Source organism: Myotis myotis, unplaced genomic scaffold, assembly GCF_014108235.1.
Source record: "Myotis myotis isolate mMyoMyo1 unplaced genomic scaffold, mMyoMyo1.p scaffold_m19_p_2, whole genome shotgun sequence".
NCBI lineage: Eukaryota > Metazoa > Chordata > Mammalia > Chiroptera > Vespertilionidae > Myotis > Myotis myotis.
The window spans coordinates 79,663,256-79,688,398 of record NW_023416324.1 but is presented as its reverse complement, the minus strand read 5'-3'; the positions used below and the strand labels follow the sequence as shown (position 1 = coordinate 79,688,398).

The 25,143-nt window shown below is 40.9% G+C and overlaps 1 protein-coding gene across 13 annotated transcripts in view; it reads right to left on the bottom strand.

Annotated features, from left to right (window-relative positions):
- Window positions 1-25,143, bottom strand: part of ATXN1 (ataxin 1) — a 415,455-nt gene that overhangs the window by 298,927 nt on the left and 91,385 nt on the right. For 12 of the 13 annotated variants that reach the window (XM_036350166.1, XM_036350168.1, XM_036350175.1 and 9 more), the window contains one exon: window positions 11,253-11,378. The exons of the other annotated variant lie outside the window; for it this stretch is intronic. The gene's annotated coding sequence lies outside the window, so the exon portion shown is untranslated. The remainder of the gene's footprint in view (window positions 1-11,252; window positions 11,379-25,143) is intronic. 13 annotated transcript variants of the gene reach the window in all.

The following is a 25,143-nucleotide window of genomic DNA, read 5'->3' as shown; positions in this document are numbered from 1 at the left end:
CTCTGCTCCTGTGCAGAAGGGCATGCTCCTGCTTTGCGTGGCGTCGCCGCAAGTGGGGGGCTGTGATTCACCGGCAGCCATCGCGTCTCTGCCTGTTGCTGGACACAGGCAGGGAGACTGAATGAGTAACTTAAAACAATGAATGGGAAGAAGAGTCAAACAGAAGTGAGTCAAGAGATGGTCCCTACACATGTCTGAGCTCTTCAGGGAGGCGTTACAGAAATGCAAGCCTGCTCACAGAAATCTTGCCAGGGATGCAGGCCGAACAGGGGCCAGAACCAAAGTGAGGGCCAACTGGCTGCGAGGAGGAAGGGCAAACTCCCCAGTAGGAGTCTGGATTTTGTCTCCCAAGGGTTATTTTCTTCACTTAATATGAGGAAAATTTTCTATATCTTCTGTTTACCCATATTCTTATAGAACCTAGTTTCTTAAATTCGAATGCATATTACATCTTATTGATAATATTGATATGATGTATTGAAAAAAAAATTTTACACACACACACACACACACACACACACACACACAACACGTATACTTGAAACACTGTGTTAAAAGTATGGGCCAAACACAAAAGGACTAATATTATATGATTCTAGGTATGTGTGCTACCTAGACAAGGCAAACTCATCGAGGTAGAAAGCAGAGATTACTAGGAGCTGGGGAGTGGGAGGAACGAGGTATTGGTGTTTCACGGGTACAGAGTTTCTGTTGGGAATATGAAAAAGCAGTAGAAATGGTTACACAATATTGTGAATGTATGCAATGAGTTATACACTTAAAAATGGTTAAATTGGTAATTTTTACATTATAGATTTACCACAATTATAGATAGACAGATACTAGAAGATAGATAGATAGGTATTTGTATACACTGGAAAATCATGTTAAGGACACTTTCAAAGTGCGGTGCTGGATTGGTGGCTGGGTCCCCAAGACAGACTGCTGTTGGCTCACTGACTCTCCCAAATGGATGAGGGCAGTGCTGGTAAAGGAAGGGGTGAGACCAATGTGGACGCTCGCCAGGAAAACAGAGAGCACCACGGCCATTCCTGCAAAGTGGGTACCGCGGCAGGGGAGCCAAGCCTCTGGACACAGGAACCAGCACAGGCGCCAAACGTTTAAGAGTCCTAATTTCCCCCTCTGATATTTTGGAGAATCTTATGCGGATCAATGTCATAGAGCAGATAACCACTCCAAAATTTGTCAAGTTAATAAATGCAGATTTCGATGAATTTACGTAATATGTGCTTTTAGGTTCACTGATGCCAACCTTTGAGAGTTGGAATTAAAGTTCCCCTTTCACTAAGTGTCATTCCAAATTCCACTCAGCACTTGGAAGCAGTAGCTGCCCTGCCTGTTGCTGAGTGTTTTCAGTATAACAAACTCGGTTTCAATCAAAGTACCCACCTTACGCATCTAGGGTTCTCGCAAAGTACTCACTCCCGAACTCCGTTTCACTGCCAAGAGCAAGTTCACTCTGCGTGCCCGCCCACCACAGGACGCCGGGCTCCTATAAGTGGCTGACTTGATGGGCTCCTAGAGGGGCCACCTGCCAGCAGGTCATTGAGAAGGATGCTGGTCATGAGGACAGCTGAAAACAATTTCTTTCCCATCAACCTCTACAACAGTGGTTCTCAACCTTGGCTGCACATTAGAATCACCTGGGAATCTTTTTAAAATCCTGATTTCTGGGCCTCATCCTCCGGAAATTCTGTTTCTTTGTTACTAATGTTGTGACCCCACCCCATAACAAAGAAACAGAATTTCCGGAGGATGAGGGCCAGAAATCAGGATGGGGTATTTGAAGCTGGCTCATAACCCAAATTTTAGCTCGCAACTCAAAGCAAAAAATCGGCCGAGAGACGGCTCTTATCTCGAAAAACTCGTTAGTCGGGACACTCGTAAGTCAAGGCCCCACCGTACAATGTTCGCTAATGACTGATTACTATAATCGTGTTGCATTCATTTCCGTTATGCGCCTTATGTGTAGGCTCACCATTTCTCTCCACTCATACTAGCAGCAAATAGTTTAGCAGCCGATTGCCATGTCATCTGTCTTGGACTGACTTGTTTAATGTGCACAAAAGGAAATATTTCACTTTCGGAGAACAAAAAAAATAGGCTTATTTGCATTACATTTATTAATTTGTGCAGTTATTCAATGTCTGGTAAGATAATGTTCAAGAAAAAATATTAATTTTTATTGAAATGTTCTATTTTATGTTAATAATTACTTATTTCAGCCTTTTTGTATTCAGTATGTCTCTACTGAAGTAAACCTACTTTTCTATGAAAATTGAAGCTTTTTTTTTTTTTTGCAGCCCACATAACCTTAAACCTTGTTTATTTGGCCCATTTTAGCCTTTGAGTTTGACATGCTTGCTCTAACCAACTGAGCTACCTGGCCAGGGCCATATTAATTTTTATCATAAAATTAGCAAATTGACCTGCCTTTTCTCCCAATTACCCATTACTCCACCTCACAAAACTTCCACTTGTCCCAAACCAGTCCCCAGCATTCCTCAATCACATACTGCCCTCTCCCTTCTCACCACTGTTCACTCACCCTCTCACCTGGGACACCTTGCTCCCATCTCTGGCCTTTGCAATCCTAACCACAGTTAAAGTCTAGCTCATAATACCTCCTCCACGTGCTAGCCACTCCCTAACTCAGGGGTCCTCAAACTACGGCCCGTGGGCCACATGCAAATACAAATATTGTATTTGTTCCCGTTTTGTTTTTTTACTTCAAAATAAGATATGTGCAGTGTGATTAGGAATTTGTTCATAGTTTTTTTTAAACTATAGTCTGGCCCTCCAACAGTCTGAGGGACAGTGAACTGGCCCCCTGTTTAAAAAGTTTGAGGACCCCTGCCCTAACTAGACCAAACAGCTCACTCCTGTGTGTTCCCACCTTCCCTAGTTGAATTCAATCACGTTTCACCTTCCCTGAGTAAAAAATCATAAATTCAATTTGAAGGAAGCCACTAAGAATAAAGTCACGACTGGAAAATTGTATTATGAACTAAGTAACTGTCTAAGTGAATACTATGAAAGTGACATGATAATAACAGCTAACACTTTTTTAAAAGCTTTACATGCATTAACTCTTTTAGTTTTGACAACTCTGATAGAGGCTATTTTACTTTTCCCATTTCATGGGTGGAGAAACTGAGACCCAAAGTGGTTAAGTAACTTGCTCAACATTGCACAATTACTAAATGTCAGATACTATGAAGTGGCAGATTTGTATCAAAACCCAGGGAGTCTGCCTCAAGAACCTATGCTCTTAGGCAAGGCATTATATTGTTTCCCTAAAGCATTACACAGCGATCTATTATGTACTACTAGAAAAATCAACGCTGACTGTAAACAATTTTCTAAGGGCTGGATTTTGAAACTTTGAAATTCATCAAGGTATTCTATTCTGGATGTATATCCTTAAAGTGTCACAAAGAGTTGTCTTCTCCTTTGTAGCCTTCCTAATTAAGTTCCTATGCTTATTTCTGCTTGTGCTGACCCACGCTAGACAACCTTAGCTAGGCTACAGCCACAATCTCACTCCACGGACCTATACACCTGGTCTGCAGAGGGCAGCTGAAGATAAGCACCTACTGCATCGAGAAGCACCTGAAGCTGTAATGAAAACTGCAATACTCTATCGCCTTCTTGGGTTTTTGTCACTCGATATTTAGGATGCTTTCGCGTACTGGCTCTCACGAAAGAGCAATTCGACAGCCAGTACCTCTTGGTAAATGAACAGCAGTAAGCGGAAAAGTTTGCAGCCCCATAGATGGTGCAGCAGAGAATAACTAAAGGTGAACTGTGAGTCTGCACTCATTCACCTGAGTCATGGTAGATTTCTTGTCAGAGCTTCTAAACCAGTGGTTCTCAACCTTGGCTGCACACTAGAATCACCTGGGAATCTTTTTAAAATCCTGATTTCTGAGCCTCATCCTCCAGAAATTCTGTTTCTTTGTTATGGGGTGGGGCCACAACATTAATAACAAAGAAAGAATTTCTGGAGGATGAGGCCCAGAAATCAGGATTTTAAAAAGATCCCCAGGTGATTCTAATGTGCAGCCAAGGTTGAGAAACACTGTTCTAAATAGTCAAAGGGTCAGGCTTTCAAATGCATGCAATGCTCAGGACAGAAAAAATTAAGAAAATTCTGCAAAGGTTCTTCACTGTGCAAAACAAAGATCAACTGTATGAAATGCTGAAAAGTGATGTGGTCTATAATGTTTCCAAGACAGTATCAATCAATACATGTTGTTAATTTGTTAACCTAACAGTGGTTCAACTTTTTTCTTAATTTTATAGGCAAGAAAACTAAAAAACGGGTAAAAATATCATGCAAAAAAAACTGGCAAATCTCAAATTGAAATTCTCTTCCAACTTACTGATTCTAACCAAAATATTAATGGGAAAATATATATAAGAATAAGAAAATATATAGTAGTAAATTATATTTAATGTCAAAATATTACCTAAAAAGATGTATAGCATGCCTCACACATTAATCACTATAAAATCCCATTCTGAATTCCTAGCTCACAAGTGCAAATGATGATTTTTTTAGTAGCTTCTTATCATGTGATATTATAAAGTATCCTACTCCTCCCTTTCAAAAAAATCTTTTGATGATGCCAAATTAATTTTGGAGATGACTTTTCATTTTATTTAAGCCAAGATATTTTTTTCTCCTTTGCTATTTTAACTAAATAGAATTCTTAGAAATGAAAAAAAAAGTAACAAGTATATTCCTAGAGTAGATTAGCCTTTCATAATTGAAAAAGTTACATCAATCCTTTAATGTTATCCAGTCTTGGCTTTTTAATTTGCTTAAGAAAAAAATATCACATATTCATGTCATGCTGCCAGCTCTGGATGTGTCATCTCTTCGGATTTCTGATTTGGCTGATAGGGTTTTTCATGACACAAAACAGTTTAAAAAGCAATTTCTAGTAACTTCACAAATGTGGCTAAGAAGCTGAAGACAGAATTTCCAAATACTAAAGAATCACTTTTGAAGCTTAGTTGAAATGGCCTGATGCCGAATCCAACTACTTTTGTAAAAATTGCTTAATTAAAAAACATCTATTTTTGTAATTTTCACAACATGGTAATTAGCACTGAGTTTATCTGAAAAAAAAATTTAAATCTTACCTGAAGAATCACTTGTATATTTCTGAATTAGTTCTTTTTTTCCTCATCATCCATAAATATTTATTAAGATAAGTTAGGTGCAGAAACTGGCTTAATACTAGCAATACAGGGTTTAAAATAAAGCAATCACTATCTGCATGAACCAGCCAGAAAAATATCTACATAAACAAAAAATATCAACGCATAGTGCTAACACAGGGAGAAGGAACATTTTCATTAGACCTTAATGAATGAGAAAGTTGCCTTGTAGAGAGAGACAATTTCATGCAGAAGAATCAACATGAAGAAAAGCATGGTTATTAAAATATACAGTATGTTTAGAAAGGAAAAATGTGTTGTGTGGAGAGATGGGAAGGATGGGCAATGAGATTTAAATGGTAAGTTGATAATGAATTCCTCAGGGTCTTGAATGCTATGCAATGAAGGTCACATTTTACCTTCTAGGAAAGGGAAATTAACAAAATCCTTTTAATTTTTCCTTGCACTTCATCCTATTCATTCATTACTTACGGAAAATTACCAAAGGAGTATATTTAAAAAAAAAAAAAAAAAGTACTAACCACTCTAATACTATGAACATCTTCATTTTTGCTTTACTTCTAGTCTTTGTTGACAGACATACCTTTTCATTGTTACTTTGTATTCCATATATACAGGGTGTCACCAAAAAAAATGCATATAGACTTTAACAGCTGATAGCTGCTAAATGAAAATAAAATGTATTTTAATAAACACTGCCTTTATAATTATATTTAATGTATGTATACATTTTGGGGGGCCCCCCTGTATATACAATTTTGAAGTATGAGTTTTATACTTAACAGTGTACTAGAAACACTTTTCCATACTTCCACATGCTATCAAGGTTTTTCAGGAATGGGAATAATTCAACCACCCCTTTCTTTAGGAAAATAATTCTCAACATAGTGGGATGAATGGAACATAGGAAGGATTTAAAGCAAGAGGCTTCTTTTGGAAGTGGCTGCAGTAGTCCAGGCACATGATTCTAATGGCCTGAAACAGAACAACGGCAAGGGGACGGAAGAAGAGTGAGTAGAATATTTAACAGGTAAAACTACAGCATGTGGTCAAGGGATGAACTACACAGGAAGAGAAGTTAGTGTACAGCACCAATGACTGGCTGATCTTGTCTCTCTAAACAAGGAACCGGGAAAGGGACAGTGTAGGTTTAGCCTCACGTTGGAGGCACCTATATGACATCCAATTGAAGGCATCTGGAGGAAGTTGGAAACCAATGATCTTAACTCAGAAGAGAAAGAGAGAGCCATGATCGTCTGCAGAGCAGAGTTGACAATGATGTCATGGCATGATGATGCCTTAGGGGAGAGCGTGTTTGGGAGCAAACACTGGCGAGTTTCTTTCAGTTTTCACTCCAACAGTGTGCCAGCGTGGCAGTTTAATTCTAACTTATTTTGATGCACATCAAACATCTCCCTTCAAAGCTCTCAAACTGTCACCAAGGAAAGGTATCTTCCAAGTAAATCAACATCTGTTTTGATGATGCCTCTTATAAGACAATGCACTGCATTTCCTGAACCGGTGTGGTTTTACTCACAGTTATACCAAACCACAGGGCTCCGCTGAAGGACTGATGCAATTAGCTCGTGATAGCATCAGCAAGAAGAGTGAGTTATGGCACATTTCACAGAAGGCGTATGCTGGGTATGCCCTACGGAACGCAGGCTCAGGTACGTGATGGGTATCTGACTCCCCTAAGCTGGAAAGCATTAAAGAGCTTTCTAATGATGGTCTTCAGGGAAGACACGGGCCTGGCTCTTTAATTACTTGTGCCTTCCTTGCGAAAGCAGCTCCCCGGGTTTAGGTGACCATTGGCAATCCTGCAGTGCTCCAGGGGGTGTCATGGTCAGCAGGACAAGTGACAGAGTTTCTCACCAGGCAAATGCTCTTTTAGAACCAATTCTTCTCTTTGCCAAGCGCAGACGGCTACTGCTAAGGAAATATCCCATGCGTGGATAAAGGCCTCCAAACAGCAATTCCAGCCAGCATCTGGTATTCTGCTAAAATCATGTGCTTTATCACTTCTTTAATTTTGTTCCTCGTTACTCCTCTACCTGGAAGCCTCCAACAAAGGCTCAAAGACACATACATCAACAACTGTACATCTCCCTTCCATAGCCCACAGACTGTGCATCCGCCTCCTGCGTCACAAAAGCGGCCCTCTCCCCACCACCCAGCGGGAGGAAGCTGTGCAGAGGAAAATCTAGCCAGGTCTCCATAAAGCACATATTAAAAAGCCTCTTTTGCCTTTAACACTGCTTTGGGAACCTGCTGTTTTTCCTTCCCGTCGCTGAGAACATGAGAAAAAGCCGGTTCCAGATCCACTGGGTTACACCTTTCTGCTGCCTCCCATCGTCAAAACTCGGTGCAGACCCAGAAGAGGATGCTTTCCAGTCACTGTGCATGAGTGCGCCTTTTAACACACACTCAGTTCAGGATCCGCACGACCTCTCTGAGGAAAACTATGAAGTGGCAAGAGCCAAAGAAAAGTTGCAGAACATGGTTGAATGCACTGGGTTGTGGTTACCTTAACAGCTAATAAATTTCCAGATTACCCCTTGTTCCTTTATAGGCTGGCTGGGCTTCTGAGTTCTGCTGTTTGGTTTTCCACTCGAACTGTCATATCTACTACGAGGGCTGCAGCCACCAGCAAGGGCATTCAGAGCAAGGACACTCTGCAAATCTATTTAGCATCATCAAGGCCAGGCTTGCCCTTGCTGGGGCCAAGAGACACCCCTGCCGTCTGCTAACATCGATTTGAATCCTAAATCGGCCGCTGCCACCGTGGGCGCTTTAATGTGTGTCCACTGCAGCTTAACTTTATCCCTTTCAGCAATGGGATTGCTCTCTGGCCACCAAAACTTACCACTGGCGAGCCCTAACAGCTGAAAGAAATCTCATTCAAAATAACCTGCCAAGGGCAGCAAGTGTAGCTTTGGGAGCCAAGGATAAGGCTTCTGGGTACCACAGCACCATCATCCTCAGGTCTCTGCTACCCCCTCACTCCAGATGAACTCCCTGGATCTGCTTTTCCTGCTATATTGCCGCAGGCAGGGCGTAACACTATTACTAAGGACAGCCAGGGTCAGAGGTTGAAGAGAAAGGGACATAAAAGAGCCGTGGACCTGGGGGGAACACTACACATTTAGATAAACTGGGGGGTTTAAGGGTTCAGAGAATATGCTGACTCCACATCCTGAAAGGCGAGGCCATGAAAAAGTGAATGCAACCATCACGGTTTGATGATGCTCAGATCAACAAGCAAATATTTCCTGGGCAGCTACGATGAGCTGAGACCTGGGCCCAATGCTGTGGGTGAGAAAGCAAAGCAGAGGGTGAAGAAGCAGACTCAGCCGTTAGCAAACCTCAGTGTGCAGGAGAGATATCCGCGGTGAGTTTCTTGGGCTCAATATCTCCAGCAATTCTGACTCCTCAAGCCTGGTGCTGCTGAATCTGCAACTTTAATACACACAGCCAGGTGATTCTATCGGAGGCCCTGGAGCTGGACTGCTTTGGAGAAACACTGGGCTATGACCTGACTCCTGCCCTCAAGCAGTCTGCAACCGGATGGAGTGACAACAACCACCCAAAAGCAAGGCAGAGCCACACATTCTTTTACGATTCGAGCTCTCCATGCTCTAGGAGTTCACAGCGAAGGGTGGACAGTGAAGCTGTGAGCATTCAGGAAAGACTCTGTGAACAAGAGTCGGGCTTAGTGGTCAGGCAGAACTCAGAGAGGGACAGCCCCATGCAATCATCTTAAGCAAACCTTCTGATTCAGCCTGCCACGGTGGCTACACTGCGGCCTAAATGAAGCTAGCCTGGGATAGAAGACACTGCTGAACAGGTAGAGAAGCTTCCGATGTTGATTGCAGGGAGGACAGTGTCACCAGGAGAATCATAAAACTGGCATTTCCAGATGACACAGTTTGCATTTTATTCTGTCGCATTCATGTGGTTTCCTGCACTTCATAATTTAACGTATGTAAGAGGAAAAAAATGCTGCTATGAAACCCAAATAATGTGCCGCCCTGAGGCAGCCAGCCACTTGCTAACAAGTGACAACTGAGCCATCAATGTAAAACAAGGGTTGGGGCTCTACGAGGTGCAAGGACTGGCATGTAACCCATACACGGTGAGAGCAAACACAGAAGGAAACAGATCCCCAACCAGAAGGGACAATCATTCAACACGAGCCTATCTCACGTATTCAAATATTATATTCATTTAACACTGTGCTGCAAGGAAGAAATTATTAACCACAGTCCGTGCAAGGCCTGCTTGACCAAAGGGCTGGCTCACACGATCGGAGCCAAAGGCAGGGGGGCCCCGCCCCTGACCCTTTCCTCCACATGGGTTGACCTTAGAGCCCCTCTGCAGAGAGGACCCACGAGGGCAGTGGTCGGCAAACCGTGGCTCGGCAAACCGTGGCTCGCGAGCCACATGCGGCTCTTTGGCCCCCTTCAGTATGGCTCTTCCACAAAATACCGGCTCTTCCACAAAATACTAATGTCTGCGCATGGGCCACGAAGTTTTAATCGCACTGTACGTGCACGCCCGCATGTGGTATCTTGTGGAAGAGCCAGACTGAAGGGGCCAAAGAGCCGCATGTGGCTCTCGAGCCGCGATTTGCCGACCACGGCACTAGGGGTACACAGTGAATTCTGTTGAGCTAATATCAATCAAGCAGTATAATCATTTAACTAACTTCACTGGGGGGGGGTGCTGTTGAATTTTAAATTTGCATAAGACTGTGGTGATCCCGGAGGCATGTCCTCCTGTTTTTAAGGTGACTCACTCCAAGAGGATGAGTAAGTTGTCCGAGGTCACCAAAATTGGTGGGCAGAACTGGGCTTCCACCTAGGGACTCCGTTTCCAAAAAATACAATGAGCTAGGCTGACAAAGCTTTCTTGGAAGTCCACATTATTTTGGTATGTGGTTTGAAATTGTTTATTTATAGTTCAGAGTGTTTAAACTTCACTCCAAACCAAGACTGTCATTCAGGGTACCATGTTTAGTTAAAAGGTGCTCATAAACATTTCTTGAACAGGACTTGGAAACTCCCAATGCTTCTCATCTTTGCCCATCCCAACACTTCATTACAGGGTCACAAACTGGCTATCAAATTGAATCTGAGGTCTCTTGTATGATGAATACCTTATGCCAGTGCTTCCCAACCTTTTTTGGCCACGCCCCACCTAAGCATCTCTAAAGACCCGATGCTCCCCCTGTGACATATAATTCTTATTATTCAAAAAGTGAACTCCTATTCACGTGGAGGACACCTAAAAGGCCATTAATTTGGTCTAAACAAGCTTCCAAAGAACATGGCATCCATGAAAGAGAAAAATAAAAGAACGAAAGGACAGTTGAAGTATTGAAGAAGAAATCACTAAGAAATTGTTAAAAAAATAATATGAAGTGATATGAAAAAATAGCAAATAAAGTTTCAAAACATATAATAGAGAACTGAAATGCACAAATATGTCACTATATATATATATATATATACATATATATATTTATATACTGTATATGAGGTCCCTAGAACCATAAGAAATGAAAAAAAAATTCACTGTTAATAACTCATTCTCGAATTGCCCCCCTTAAAAATCAAATTACTCCCCCCCACCCCATGGGGCATGTGCCCCACATTGGGAACCACTGCCTTATGCTCTCAGCTAAAATGAAGTATCTGGAAATGTAGTTTGGTGTGTTTGTGTTTAGTTGTTTGGACTTCTCTCTCTCTCTCTCTCTCTCTCTCTTTCTCTCTTTCCCTCCCTCCCCCCCTTCCTCCCTCCCTCCCTCCCATCTTTTTCTAATGACAAATGCATTCTACTCAGATCCTATTATTCTGCACATGGGAGAAACAAACACAACTAAGTAAATTTCATCACTTTCCTTCAATAGAACAAAGCTTTCACAAACATCCTGTGGCTTGGGCTGTAGAGAAATAGCCATGCACTTGAATAAGATGTCTTGAGACACCAAATAAATGGTGACTGATGAAATTTAAGGCCAAGTCTTTCGGATGACTTACCCAAAACCACTTGTGTTTCAAGACCATTCGTGCAGGCTGAAGTCCACGCTTTCTCTCTTGCTCATGGTCCGTAGCAGCACTAATTTGGAGGTCTCAAAATAAATTCTCTCATTTTGCTCCAATATGCTGCAGTAAGACAAAACAAAACACCAACTCAGAATGAGAATGCCACTTGAAGCAGTCAGTTGATATTCAGGGGGAAATCCCTGGCTTTTGTCATATGTATATTTTATAACCTCAAACAAGCATATTAATTACCAGAATGAAGCTATCGTGCAACTGATCTACATATGGTACCTAAAATACTGGGGGGGGGGGGGGGGCGGGGTGCAGAAAAGAAGAACCAAAGCAGACTCCCACTCTCTGGGTAGGTACTGGAAATTATAATATTCACCAATGGGAATGTGCCTGCAAATTTCAAGTTTACTAATTGAAATAAGTGAATAAAGAAGGATTCCTTATGTTTAAATAATTAAAGATACTGAAATGCAGTTTCTCAAGAGTAGAAAGTGGAGAGAGTTTTGTTTCAAATTAAAATCCACCTGATTCTGCCCATTAAACTCAGACTGAGTGAACTACTATGAATATTTTTCAATAAAGGGCTAATGGGATTGAACAAAACAAAGTATAAAAGAGAAGAAATGTTCCATTGCAAACAAGAAATTAGTGTTTTCATTCTGACTCTTGATAAATCTTGATAAAGACCTTCTCCACCCAAGTTGGAAAGCAGCATTTACTTAACACACTGAATATGAAATGAACGGTTAAAATATGCATGCCTCTTCACCCCACTCAGAGCAGCTGGCAAAGCCTACGCCTTCGAACTGTGTGTGACAAGGTCGCTCTGAAAAGTTCACTTCTGCCTGAGAGTTTTAAAAACGCTCACTTGTCACAGGGCATTGTTCTAGCTCCAGATGCTTAGTCAAATCCACCCCACGTTTGTTTTTTGACAATGACCATTTGAGCTCTTGGAAACGGTCTTCAAAAGATGTTTGCATCCTTTTTCAGCCTTTGGTGAGCTCTTCCTCAGCTATTCTGAAAGTCCGTTGGCTGTCCCCCAGTTCTCTAACTACCTGATTGCTTCCTACCATAAGTCTACTCTATGCATTTCCAGAGGTCCCGAGGCAATCACCAAGACCTCGCCATCAAACAACCTAGCTGTAGAGCTGGTATACTTTTATGCCTCTCTAGGCTGCTGTATGCAAAATCAGTTCCTTGAAAGACTGCTGAAGCTACTGCTTTACAGAATACGCGACATGTTTGAAAAGGACTTTGGGGGGTTGTATATAACTGTGGTTAAGTTCATGGAGACACTAAAAACTTTGGAGGAGGAGGAGAAAGCTGCTCTTGGTTAATGTTTAAACAAGTGAGTGGAGAATAAGACCATTATATTTTCAGTCTAGCTGGAGGAGCGACTGCCTGACAAGGACAGTCTTTTTTTCTTGTCTCGATTCTATCAATTCTCACTAAATGTGAGGTTGTAACGATTGTATTCCTTTTCTGAGCACTTTCTATGAAATGTAATCAGCTCCCACTCAAAAGTGTAAAAGTAACATATTGATACGAATCAACATAAGCCAGGAAGTTCAAAGCATGAAAAACTGTCTTTAGTTACAGTTTTGGTAAAAACAGAATTTGGAGAGAAGAGGAGGATTTAAAGCAAGCCCACTGACAGTTGCTGGCTGCTATCAATCTTGTTTTACTAAAAATAAATTGTTGCCTTTCTCCTGTATGTTACCAGGTCTGTATCTTGGTATTCTAAGGAAGGGTCTTTGTCATCTAGTTCAAAATTCTTCTGCAAATAAAGCTGCTGGCCCAGAGAGGTTGATGGACCTCTTAAAGTCACACAGCAAGTTAACTTGTGCCTTGAGTAGACTCTGGGTTTAATCGCTCATGCCCATTGACTCTTACTGGACATAATGTTGTTGAACAGAATGGAATGTGGTGTTGGTTGTAAAAGTTTACCAGAAGCACAACACTTTTTCATGGTTATCGAAAACTCTCTCTCTCTCTCCTTTTCTGTTTTGTTTTTGCCCTAAAGAAAGAAATTCATTTTGGGATTATATTCTTGTCACCAAGTAGAGCAAAATCTAACTTGGAGAAGCAGAACAGCTCCATTATTAGCTCAGGGCCCTCCACTGGCTGCCAAAGTCTGATGCCCAGAGGCTTATACTATTTGTAGAGGAGAAAGGGGAAAAAAAGGACCATCTCAGTGACAAGATTTTCCATTCTTATCCCTGTCGAGGTGAAGGAGTTGGAAGTGATTTATTTTGTGATTTATAGCTGACCCTCAATTACACATAGTCCCACAAGAATGAGACGATTTTTATCCAAAGAAAGCCACTGAAAATTCTGCACACCTCATTTTAAGCAGAGGTTTAATACACTTCCCTTCTTCAGCAAACTTTTCAGTAGTCTGCTAATCACCAACCAAACAAACTGCTTGCCTTTCCTCTCCTTTGCCCTCCCATTCCTGTTTGCCAGATAAAGTTATAAATAGAGATAAGACCAAACGTCTAGAGAGGAGAAAAGAAATGTAATCGGGGGCCTGGAGCATCACAGAGACTGAGAGTCTGAACACTGAAAGTCGCTGTATAAACAAGCTTTTGCTGCAGAAAGTGCTCCCTTCACTAGTTTATCCGAACAATGGTCCATGTGCATCTTCTCCCCACTTCTTAACCAGCCACAGAGCTCTACAATTCTTCCATTTTTGATTTCCCAAAAATACCACCATCTATATTCAGTTGTCAAAAAAGTTGGAAAGGAGCCTGGCCGGCATGGCTCCAGTGTTTTAGCGTCGACCTATGAACCAGGAGGTCACAGTTCGATTCTGGGTCAAGGGCACATGCTTGGGTTGTGGGTTCAATCCCCAGCGTGGGGCATGCAGGAGGCAGCCAATCAATGATTCTCTCTAGTCATTGTGTTTCTATTTCTCTCTCCCACTCCCTTCCTCTCTGAAATCAATACAAAATATATTTTTTTAAAAAAAAGATGGGAAGGTGGTCTCTTGCTGTGTGAAGAGTAAAAGCCTGGTTCTTTAATTTCAGGCTGGTTAATCTGGCTAATTTAACTCTGAAAGAATCTCCAGTGCAGTCTGCAAATGCTCCAATAGGTATTCCTACAAGGCTGAGTGTCCTTTGGCACATGTAAAGAGTTCTCCCTAAAATTACTCAGTGGTTTTTAAAAAAACAAGATACTGAAGAAGACAGCCACAGAAATTTCTCCTTGAATTTTTTAAGTGATAAGGGAAAATTTTATAAGCATTTCTGTGATAATTTTCTGAACAGTTATAAGCAGAAGCAGCAACAAAGTTGCAATAGAAAGTCACTAAGGATTTAAACAATATTAAGTTTTTAAGTAGGAACTGGCAAGGCCAAAACATAAAAAAGCTCTTGAACTATACACAGTACAATGGCTATTGTCCCTTTAATTCTTATAACAAATCAAGACTTTCCCACTCTTTGCCTGACAGACACATGTAGCACAGAAAGCGAAAGAAATGATCTCCGCACTTCTACCTTGAGACAGATTTAGAATGGCATTTTTGTCAGAAAGGAACTTGCTGGTTGTTCTATCACCCTATTTTGTAGGAGGGGAAAGCCCAGCATGTATCAGTCAGGAGCATACTCTTCATTCTGTGGAATACTATTACTTTAACTGTTAGCATTGTGCCCACAACCAATGGAAACCAAAGGACTGGAAAGAAAATATCATTAAAATACAACAAAATCCACTGCCATTTGTAAATCCTTCTGTTACAAAAAGCGACTGTGTTTTATAAAACCATGAGATGCATCATGAACGGTATTTTTTGCCATTTAAAAATACCAAACAGTAGTAATAGCTGCACCGCTAGGCTGCCAGGACTTAACCTGCAATTTGGGCAATCAGTGTGGGACGGGATCACTTTGTTTTATGACACAGGAGCAGATGCTACTAATTAACACACAGAAATATCCAAAACAGGGTTTTTAAAACATATGAGTTTGGAAACATAAGTAGAAACAGCTTTGAAGACTATAAGCAAAATAGTATAATAGGATGAAATATGAGTGGTTTTTCTTTTTAAAAAGAGAGTTATGTTAGCTGGTAAACTTTTATGGGCCATCCTCTTAATAAAGCATGGATTTGAAGAAAAGTACCTGCTAAATCTTGCTTTTTATTTTTGAATAATAGGGAGAGAGTAACATATGTCATATATTAGCCAGTGTGTTCCATGGGATGCTATAGTCCACTGTGGAACATTAAATTATGCCAAAAATAAGAGGATTTAAAAGGTTGAAATAAATTTGGGAAATACTTTTGAGGGCTGTTGATGTATTACTATGTATTGTAAATCTCTAAGAGGGAAGAGAGTGTGCATTTTGGCCCATTTATATTTATAATAATTCATTTAGTATACATAATAATTATGTCCACTGCATGTTACAAAAAAAATTGGCATATCTTTATGGTAAAATGACAACATCCTTCAAAACAGAAAAGTTAGTGAGAAGAATGATACTAATTTACATTTCTGCAAATGTTTTTCATGTCTGGCTTAACAGAAAACAATAAAATTCTCAAATGTGTCTCTAAATTCAATTTGCTATGATATGTTATTTGAAGTACAGGGAAAAAAATGGGGTCTTCATTTTGAGCTAATTGTGGAAATTATTTCATATTACACTGATACTTGACAAGTGATAGTTTCTTAAAGGATAGAGCAATTTAGAATCTGAAACATACCAATGGACTCTTTGTAATCTTTTATATTAAAATTCATTGGTTTATCTTGCACTTAGGACAGACTTTTTACCATGCAGGATTTTGTCACACCAGGCACGGATCACCTGGAAAATTAGACCAGTTCACTGAGGTATGCACATCTTCCAAATGGACACATTTCATTCACATCATCACACATCATTTTGCCTCTGAAAAACTCCACTATACACTTGTGAGAGAATGGGAATGGAATAGGTGAATAACGTTTGAGTACTGTTATAAAAATAGTTTTCACCTTGCAGAGCACCTCTCACCTGTCCCAAGCGTCTTCCCGGTTCTTAGAGTGAGAACTGCTGACTGAGCAGACCTTCTAAGTTCTACAGACCACTCCCACAGACCTGGACTGCCTTCCTGCCCTTGGCTTATGCAACTCTAGCCAGGCGTCGCTCTCTAGCGGACCTTTGGGTCCAATCCAACAAGGGCTGTTTACCTAGGCCAGCCATGGCTCTGACATAAACCATGAGGGGACAGTAGGACAGGGTTAGCTATGAAGAAAACATCTGTTTACTTGGATTCTACCAGGTAAGAATCTGTGAAAGGTGTAGGTTTGAGGCTTCTTTAGTAAATAGTTTCTTCCAACCTAGGTTTTAATAATCTAGCCAGGATTTGTTTTAAATGAAGACAGTGAACTTTGTAAATACCCTGACAGACATTCAAAAAGACCTGTTTCATGAAATCAGTTAATGAAGTAACTATGCAGTTATAAGCCACTAATTTTTTAAGAAATAAAAGGAACTACTAAACAACACTAGTTAACTTTGGGTATTAATGTACACATGCAATAATAATAATAATAATAATAATAACAACAACAACAATAATAGCTAATATTTGAGTGTTAATCCTTCAAATTACATTATCTTCTTTGGCCTTACAATCATCCCAGGTGGTGGATACTTTCATTATACTATTTTTAATAAATGAAGAAATGGAGGTGTATGTAACTAAGTAACACATGCTCAAGTGGCTAAATAACTGACAGATTCAATACTCCAACTTCAATTTTCTGACACCAAAGATTCTCTCTTAACAACTCACTATGTTGCCTTGTTTTCAACTAACTGTTTTGAACTTCACTGATCTAATTCTTCCTCTGACGTTTACAGCAGTCCCCCCTTATCCACATTCCAAGATCCCTTGTGGATGCCTAAAACTGCAGATAGTACCAAACCCTACATACACCATGTTTTTTCCTATACACACATATCTATGATAATTTACTTTATAAATTAGTCACTGTAAGAGTGGAAACATAACCAATAACAACATAGAACAATTATAACACTATACTGCAATAAAGGTTGTATGACCCTGGCCGATGTGGCTGAGTTGATTGGAGCATCATCCTGAACACTGAAAGGTTGTGGGTTTGATCACTGATCAGGGCACATACATACCCAAGTTGCAGGTTCTATCCCTGGTTGGGGATAGGGAGGGTAATGGGAGGCAACTAAACAATGGTTCCCTCTGGCATAGATGTTTTTCTCTCTCTCCCTCTCCCTTTCACTCTCTCTAGAATCCATGGGGGAAGGGGGAGTTATGTGACTATGGTCTCTTTCTCTCAAAATACCTGATTGTACTGTACGCACCCTTCTTGTGATGATGTGAGATGATTAAATGCCAAACCTACTCCTGAATCTGTGTAATCATCCCTCACCTGCAGTACTTGGTTGGTGTCACTCACTTTGGGAATCCCTCGCTGAAGTCTTCCACCCACAAATTTAATGCCATTCCCATCTTAACTAAGCACTAATCATACATGGTGGCCGTAAATACTGCAGTGTGAGGTGACAGCAAAGCTATCAGGAATATCTTTTTCCTTCTTCACAATTTCACGGATAGAGATCTTAGCAATCTTTGCATTTTTTTTCTTTCCTTAATTAGTTGAGAACTTTCACCTGTTTGCATAAAGTAAGCTTCACTAATCTTGCACTTTGGGGCCATTATGAAATAAAATAAGGCTTCCCTGAACACAAGCACTGGGTTACCTGGATAGTGGATCTGATAACCTAATCAGCTGAGTGACTAATTCGGGGGAGGGGGGTTGTTATAGATCGTAGAGACACTGGACAAAGGGGTGATTCACATCCAGGGCAGGATAGGGAAAGACAAGGAGAGATTTCACTATCCTACTCAGAATGGCATGCAATTTAAAATGTATACATTGATTATTTCTGAAATTTTCAATTTGATATTTTCTGACCACAGTTGACCCCAAGTAACTGAAATCACAGAAATCAAAACTGTGAATAAGGGGGAATGACTGCATTTCAAAGAAATGAGCTGCTTAGTGATTCCTTCCCCAAAGCAGACAGAAAAAAGAAATCTCTCTCAAAAGCTACATATGCTGGGTGCTGTGAAGTCCAATCTTTTGATTCTTAAAAGGTCAGGAGGCAGGAGCACTGGTAATCACGTTCTGTAAACAAAACCCACGATACACCCAGCCTGTATGTCCTTTCTTTTCTCTGGAAACACATCAATGCAACAAGGGCAATGGGAAGGCTGTCACCTGTGAGGCAGCGAAGGCAAGGAGGTCTTATTAATTAGCCTTTCCAGGTGCTTTCTAAACCCTGAGCTCCCGCAGATCAGCTTGTTCACGCTGCACCTGTCCCCTTGCCCCTTATTTCTCCCATCTGGATGCCTTTCCTTCTGCTAACCCTGAATCATTCAACATATGCTGAATACCTTTCTAGATTTGTCATAATCATTTTCCAACACCCAGCTCAAGGCATTTGTTGTTCCAGAACCACTCCAGCTCTCCCTGTCCCCAAAGAACCTCTGGGAGGGACTCCCGTCAGTGTGGGCTTACATTGCACTCCGCAACTGTGGGTAATATTGCTTCATTTCTGTGTCTCATCTTTCACAACTGTTAGTAGATGGCGCGTAGTCTCAAGACCTGGAGAATCTCTCACAGCACTTCCCACGGTGCTGAATACAAAATAGCATGCTTGTTCCTATTTTTCTCCAATTAGGCAGAGACTAAAGGACACAGGCATGTATTTTTATGTTGATTGATTTTTACACATTTTTCCTTCAGTCCTAAATGAAACAAAATTAGCAGTGCAATTCAACCAGAAATAGTAGCTATTTTTTAAGAGAGAGTAGTCTATACTGCAATCAGTGGTGTTCACTGGGAAGGAAGCTCCATGCCATTTATGTGACATTCTCAGAGTAGAAAGAATGAGGTCCATTCTAATGTGAACTAATTTTAGAAGAACTGCTGACAAAAAAATAAAATAAAAGTAAAAAGATGCATCTTGGTACACCCAGAAATCCACTCATCACACTCAGCTGTGTTTAATGACACCCATTACCTGCAGGCCCATGTCCCATTGACATGGTCTGTACATCTCCGTTTGCAACATGAATGCCACAGCTGGCTCAAAGCTTTTGAAAGAATATTAAAATGTCTGTGGACCACAGACTACAGGAGAATCCAGCTCATTCCATTAGCGTCATAATTACTCTTTGAAAAATTATGCTACATACTTCGTATAAAATGATACAGTCTAATATCAAGTGATAATCACAACAACCCTTCTATACTTCGTCAAACTCATGATGAGGCATTTCAGTCGCCTGGAAAACTCCCGTTTCCCTCAGACAAACCAAATAAATTGGAGGCTGTGTATTTGCAAGAGACGTGGTAAGGAGCGAACCTGTTTTTTTACCATGTCAAACTTCTGTGCAGAGGTTAAGAAAGGAAAGCTGCTGTAATGGTTCACATCTAATCGCTGTGAGACTCTAACTTAAGTGCTGAATTCCTACATGTAAGCCCCATCATTGGATTTGCAGAACCATGCAAATCAGGCCTTCCTCTGAAATGCAACAGCCTGATCTTAGCCTTCTTTGCATAGATCATTCTTGGTGGAAATTTTCAACACCACAAAGGTGGGGAAAAGGGTGTGTCGCACATTGACTTCTTAGTCATATTTCCTGATGTTGCCATTTTTGTATATTTAAAATATTTTCTTATGGCAACATTGGAGTCATTATAGTTCACGAAGCACTGTTCTCTGTTTCTGTCTTGGTAGACCCCTGAGCATGCTGCACCACAAAAGGAAGCTCTCTGAGTCACTGGCATGACTTAGGGAAAGGCTGGTGCTCTTGTTTGGCGGACACCAGCATCCCATTGCTCTTAAAATCTGAGGTGAGCAATCCTAGGCTGGCAACGTTTTCAAAACAGCCTTTCATATGATACGGTAGGACAACGCTAAACTAACACTTCCCTTATGCCTCCATCCACTTTCACATCTGTGTTGCCCACACCCACCTGTTCTCAGTTTTGAGCACCTGACCCCCCAGACCACCCAACTGAAGCTGAAGGCACCACAAGTTAAGACCCCCAACTGAGGAAGGGTAACATAATGGATCAAAAAGAAGAAGTGGAGCAATGTTGGGTGATAAGAGGCTCTGGGATCCCATTGCTCTTAGTGTCCACTAAGCCTGTTCTTGGTACACTGGCATCGCTGAGTTGCCCAAACTGGAAACACCAAAATCAATACCTCTGCATTCCCCTTTACTCCACAAGTCAGCTGGTTGCAAACCCTATCAATTCTACTTCCTGGTTATTCTTCTTGAATCCTAACCTGTGCACCCTCCAGCATCACTGCCTCTACTCTCACCTGCTCCTCCTGCCTTCCCACCTAGATTTCCGACTGCTCTCCTGGTCCTCTAATCAACTCACCAGACCCACAGACCTGATGGCTACACTGAAAACCATACACAACTCCAGTTCACTCTTCCAACGATCACTGAAGAGGAAGGGGGAGTGGGAAACACCTCAGTAAATTACACGTTGAGATCCACTAGCCTTCCCCTTTTGTTGTGATTGGGCAGGAAAGAAGAGAGCTGGAGAAAACAGATGTGGAGGGTATGCAAAGGGCCAAGGACCAACATTTCATTCACAGATTTCTCTCTGAGTTTACTTGGCTCATCCGTATTTTGGGTCAGTTCTTTAAAAAACTCAATCTGACTTTTAATCATTAAAAATAATCCTAGAAGCATGTCCTGTTATGCATTGCCAAGTTGCATTGATGCATTTCATTACTGCTTGAAAGGCCACATATTAAAAACACTACTCGAAGTCAAGCTAAAGAAATAAAGTGATTTGGGATATTTTTTAAAGCAGTTACTAAAACAGAAACAAATGTTATTTTTAATCTCTGGCTCACTGTAAACTGACAAGATATGAATATGAATTTTACCAAGTAATGTATAATAACTGCTTCTGCTCACCACAACCACATACCAGCAACTCAGTGTTATATTTCATTTGGATGTTATATGTGGAACATGTCATCTAGATAACATACCATCCCATTCAAGTAGGTTGACTCAAGCTAGTTTTCAGAAAAAACTTAGTAAATAATCTTTTTTGTTGTTGTTGTTAATTCTCACTCGAGAATATTTTTCCATTTTTTGTTTGTTGTTGTTTTGTTTGTTTGTTTTGACAGAGTGGAAAGAAGAGTGAGAGACAGAGAGAAACATTGATATGAGAGAGACACATCGTTTGGTTGCCTTCTGCATGCACTGGACCAGGGTTAGGGAGCCTGAAACCAAGGTACATGCCCTTAGACCGGAACTGAACCTGGGACCCTTCAGTCTGCAGGCGGACGCTCTATCCACTGAGCTAAATTGGCTAGGGCAGTAAATAACTTTTCATAAATTTGATTTTATAAGTCATTGCAAAGTTATAAATTCCTAAACAAGTGAGGAATAATATCTGAAAAACAGTAACCTGATAACCTAATTGTCTAATTGTTAATGAAATCTCCACCACATTTATTGAATATGTACTTTGGAAAGGAATTCTGCCTGGCTTTTGTCTGGAGTAAAAAGAATCTGCTATGGATCATGCCTCGGGAAAGTAATTCTCCATCTGGGGAGAAAGCATGTACACAAATGACACAAGTTCTTTGCCATAGGTATGAAAATAAGAGCTCTAGAATGTCAGGAGAGAAAGCTGTTTCATGCAGGAGAGGGTCTTGGGGAGGAGTGCACAAAGAAGGGAGGTCTGAAGGACTAGATGGTGGGAATTCTGAACTCTATTCCTAAAATGAAAGTGCCAGGAAAAGCTCAAACTAATCCATTTGTCTCTAGAGTTAGCATTCGTTAACTACTCTGTGTTAAGGAATTCATCAATGTTATCTCTAAGTGTTCCCAACAAACATTTAATGATAGCCTGGTTATAGCTGATTTTAAAAAGACTCAGAGAGTCACTGACATTTCTATTTACTGAACATTAGTAAGTCAAAACCGCATCTATATCAATACAACAATTAATCACATAGAGATGACAGTCTTAACAAGAACAATCAGTGGTCAAAATCATTACAAAATTTGAAAGAGTATGGCTTAATATATCAAGGATTAAGATATGCCAAAAACACACCCCTTGCCCACCAAATTTAACTGAAATGGCAAGATTGTCAAAAATGTAATATACTTACTTATTCTGTCCTCTAACATCAGTGTTATGTATGCAACGGTTTCATTTTACACGGATATATATATACAGTGGGGCCTTGACTTACGAGTTTAATTCATTCTGTGACAGAGCTCGTAACTCAAATTACTCGTATGTCAAATCTTAAAGTGAACGAGTGAGACACGTGATGCTAGGCTGATGTTGTGGCGTTCACTGTGACGTTCACTGCGTCAACTAGCGGTGGAGTATCTGAAGCTGGCTCACAACCCGAATTTTAGCTCGTAAAACATTGAAATTGCATCACTGAAAACAGGATTATTTCAAACCATTTTTACAAACCATTTTTACATTATTTCAAACCCTTCTTTTTCTATACTACCTAGCTCAAATCAGTGAAACGTACTGCTGGCAAATGCTTTGGGTTCCACAGTAGGCAAAATCATCCTCCACCCCAAAGATGCCTACATCCTAATGCCAATAACTTGTGACTGTTACCTTCCATAAAAAAAAGGATTTTACAGATGTGATTAAATTAAGAATCTTTAGATGGGAAGAGAGCACAGATGAGCCAATATAACCAAAGGGTCCTTAACAGTGAAAGGAGACAACAGAACAGAGTCAAGGGGAGATGTAATCATGGGAGGAAGGTACAGGGAAATGCAACGTTGCTGGCTATGAAGATGGCCACAAGTCAAGGAGTACAGGTGGCCTCTAGGAACTGGACAAGACAATGATACGGATTTTCCCCTGAGGTCCCTATAAGGAATACAGCCCTGTTGACACCCTGATTTCAGCATGGTGAGACCTGTGTTTAATTTCTGGCCTACAGAACTATAAGATAATAAATGTGAGTTGTTTTAAGCCACCAGGTTTGTAGTAATTTGTTATAGCAGCAATAAGAAGCTAATACAGGTTCTATGAAAGAAAGAAATACTCAGATCACCTTTAACAAGAAGGCCATGGCCCACATACGTTTTAGTCTTCCCAAACATATAAAGACAGAATCCCAAATATTCGTTTGGATAGAAATGGGACATGGCCCAAATAGTTAATTTTCAAACAACGCAGACACTTCTTTTATCTATAGCTGTCCTTATTCTGCTCTTCCCACTCAGACCTGCAGCTTACTTTCTCACCTTCCACCAAGACAGACTAGTTTATCACTGAAAACCACAAAAACAGTGGGTCTGAGTCAAGGTTTCTCAACTCCAGCACTACTGACATTTTGGACCATACAATTCTTTTGTGGTGGGGACTGTTCTGGGCATTGTAGGACCCGTAGCGCATCCCTGGTTCTACCCATTATATGCCAGCAGCACGAAGTCCCTCTCCCAGTTGTGACAACCAACGATGTCTCCAGGCATTCCCAAATATCCTCTGCAGGGGGGCAAAGTGGCCCAGGCCACTCTGAGATCCACGGCCCAAGGCATATGTCAGTTTACCTAGCAATCTGCTGCTCCCCCACAAGTTCCTCCCATAGAGGAAGTCTCGCACCCGTGTATGCATCTGTTCTCATTCAAACTAGTTGCCTATGAATTTAGTCTGTTTGGCATTTTAAAACAGTTCTAAGTCAAAACTCAACCACAGGTTTTTTTTAATGGCCCTGCTACACTTATTCCCGGCCACAGGCAACGGAAACATGGCCTCTCCACAATGACCCACAACCCACCCCTGCCAACGAGCTCACAATCCAGTCTGCTGCTGTGAAGGAGGCTAACTAGGCCAAAGCTCACTAGTTTTGACTGTGAGCAGGAACTTTCTAATGCTCTCTGCACCCTTATTATCTAGACATCATTAATAAAAATCCTTTCAATCAGGTGTAACACTGTGAAGACCAAATTTGCAGATGGCTGACTGAAAGCCTGACTCTGATAACAGAACAGATGTTTTGGCATAGGTATGGGGACAAAGCCAGTGTTCTGGAAGAAGAAATCGTTTCCTCAACAAGTTATCTTTTTTAAAAAATGACTTTAACAGTGATGCTAAAGGATCCTGTTTTATGTAGCTCTTAATTCTGCTCAAACTTTCCCTTTTGAACTCAAAATAACAAAACAGCAAATGCTAACATAGCTCCTATTTTTACTGAAATCTTTTTGTTGTTGTTGTTAATCTTCACCCAAAGGTATTAATTTTTAGAGAGAGTGGAAGGGAGGGGGGAGAGAAAGAAAGATAAACTTCGATGTGAGGGAGATCCATCTATTGGTTGCCTCCCGCACTTGCCCCGACTAACACTGGGGATCCAGCCTGCAAACCAGGCACCTGCCCTTGACCTGAATCAAACCCATGGCCCTTCAGTTGGAGGTCCAATGCTCTATCCATTACTCAGTAGGCTTTACTGAAATCTTAAAACTACAGCTTCCAAAACCAGCGAGGGCTTTACTGAAATCTTAAAACTACAGCTTCCAAAACTGGTTGTGACATTCATAGGATCACAACTCGTCTATGGAAAGCTACAGCCAAACCGAGCCCTGTGAAGTCTAGATGAAGGCAGCTGAGTTACAGAGAGCAGTGGCTTTATAGAACGTTCTCCCAGGAACGTTAGCATTCACATCCCTGGTAACTAGAAGTAACCCATGGCTTTTTAACAGGTTAGCTGAATTGCAACCTTTATAGATTAATCCTCCATCAACTACTACCATATTAATTAATACTAAGACTTTCGAAGTTTACATTTTTTCTCAGAGGCCATTCTCC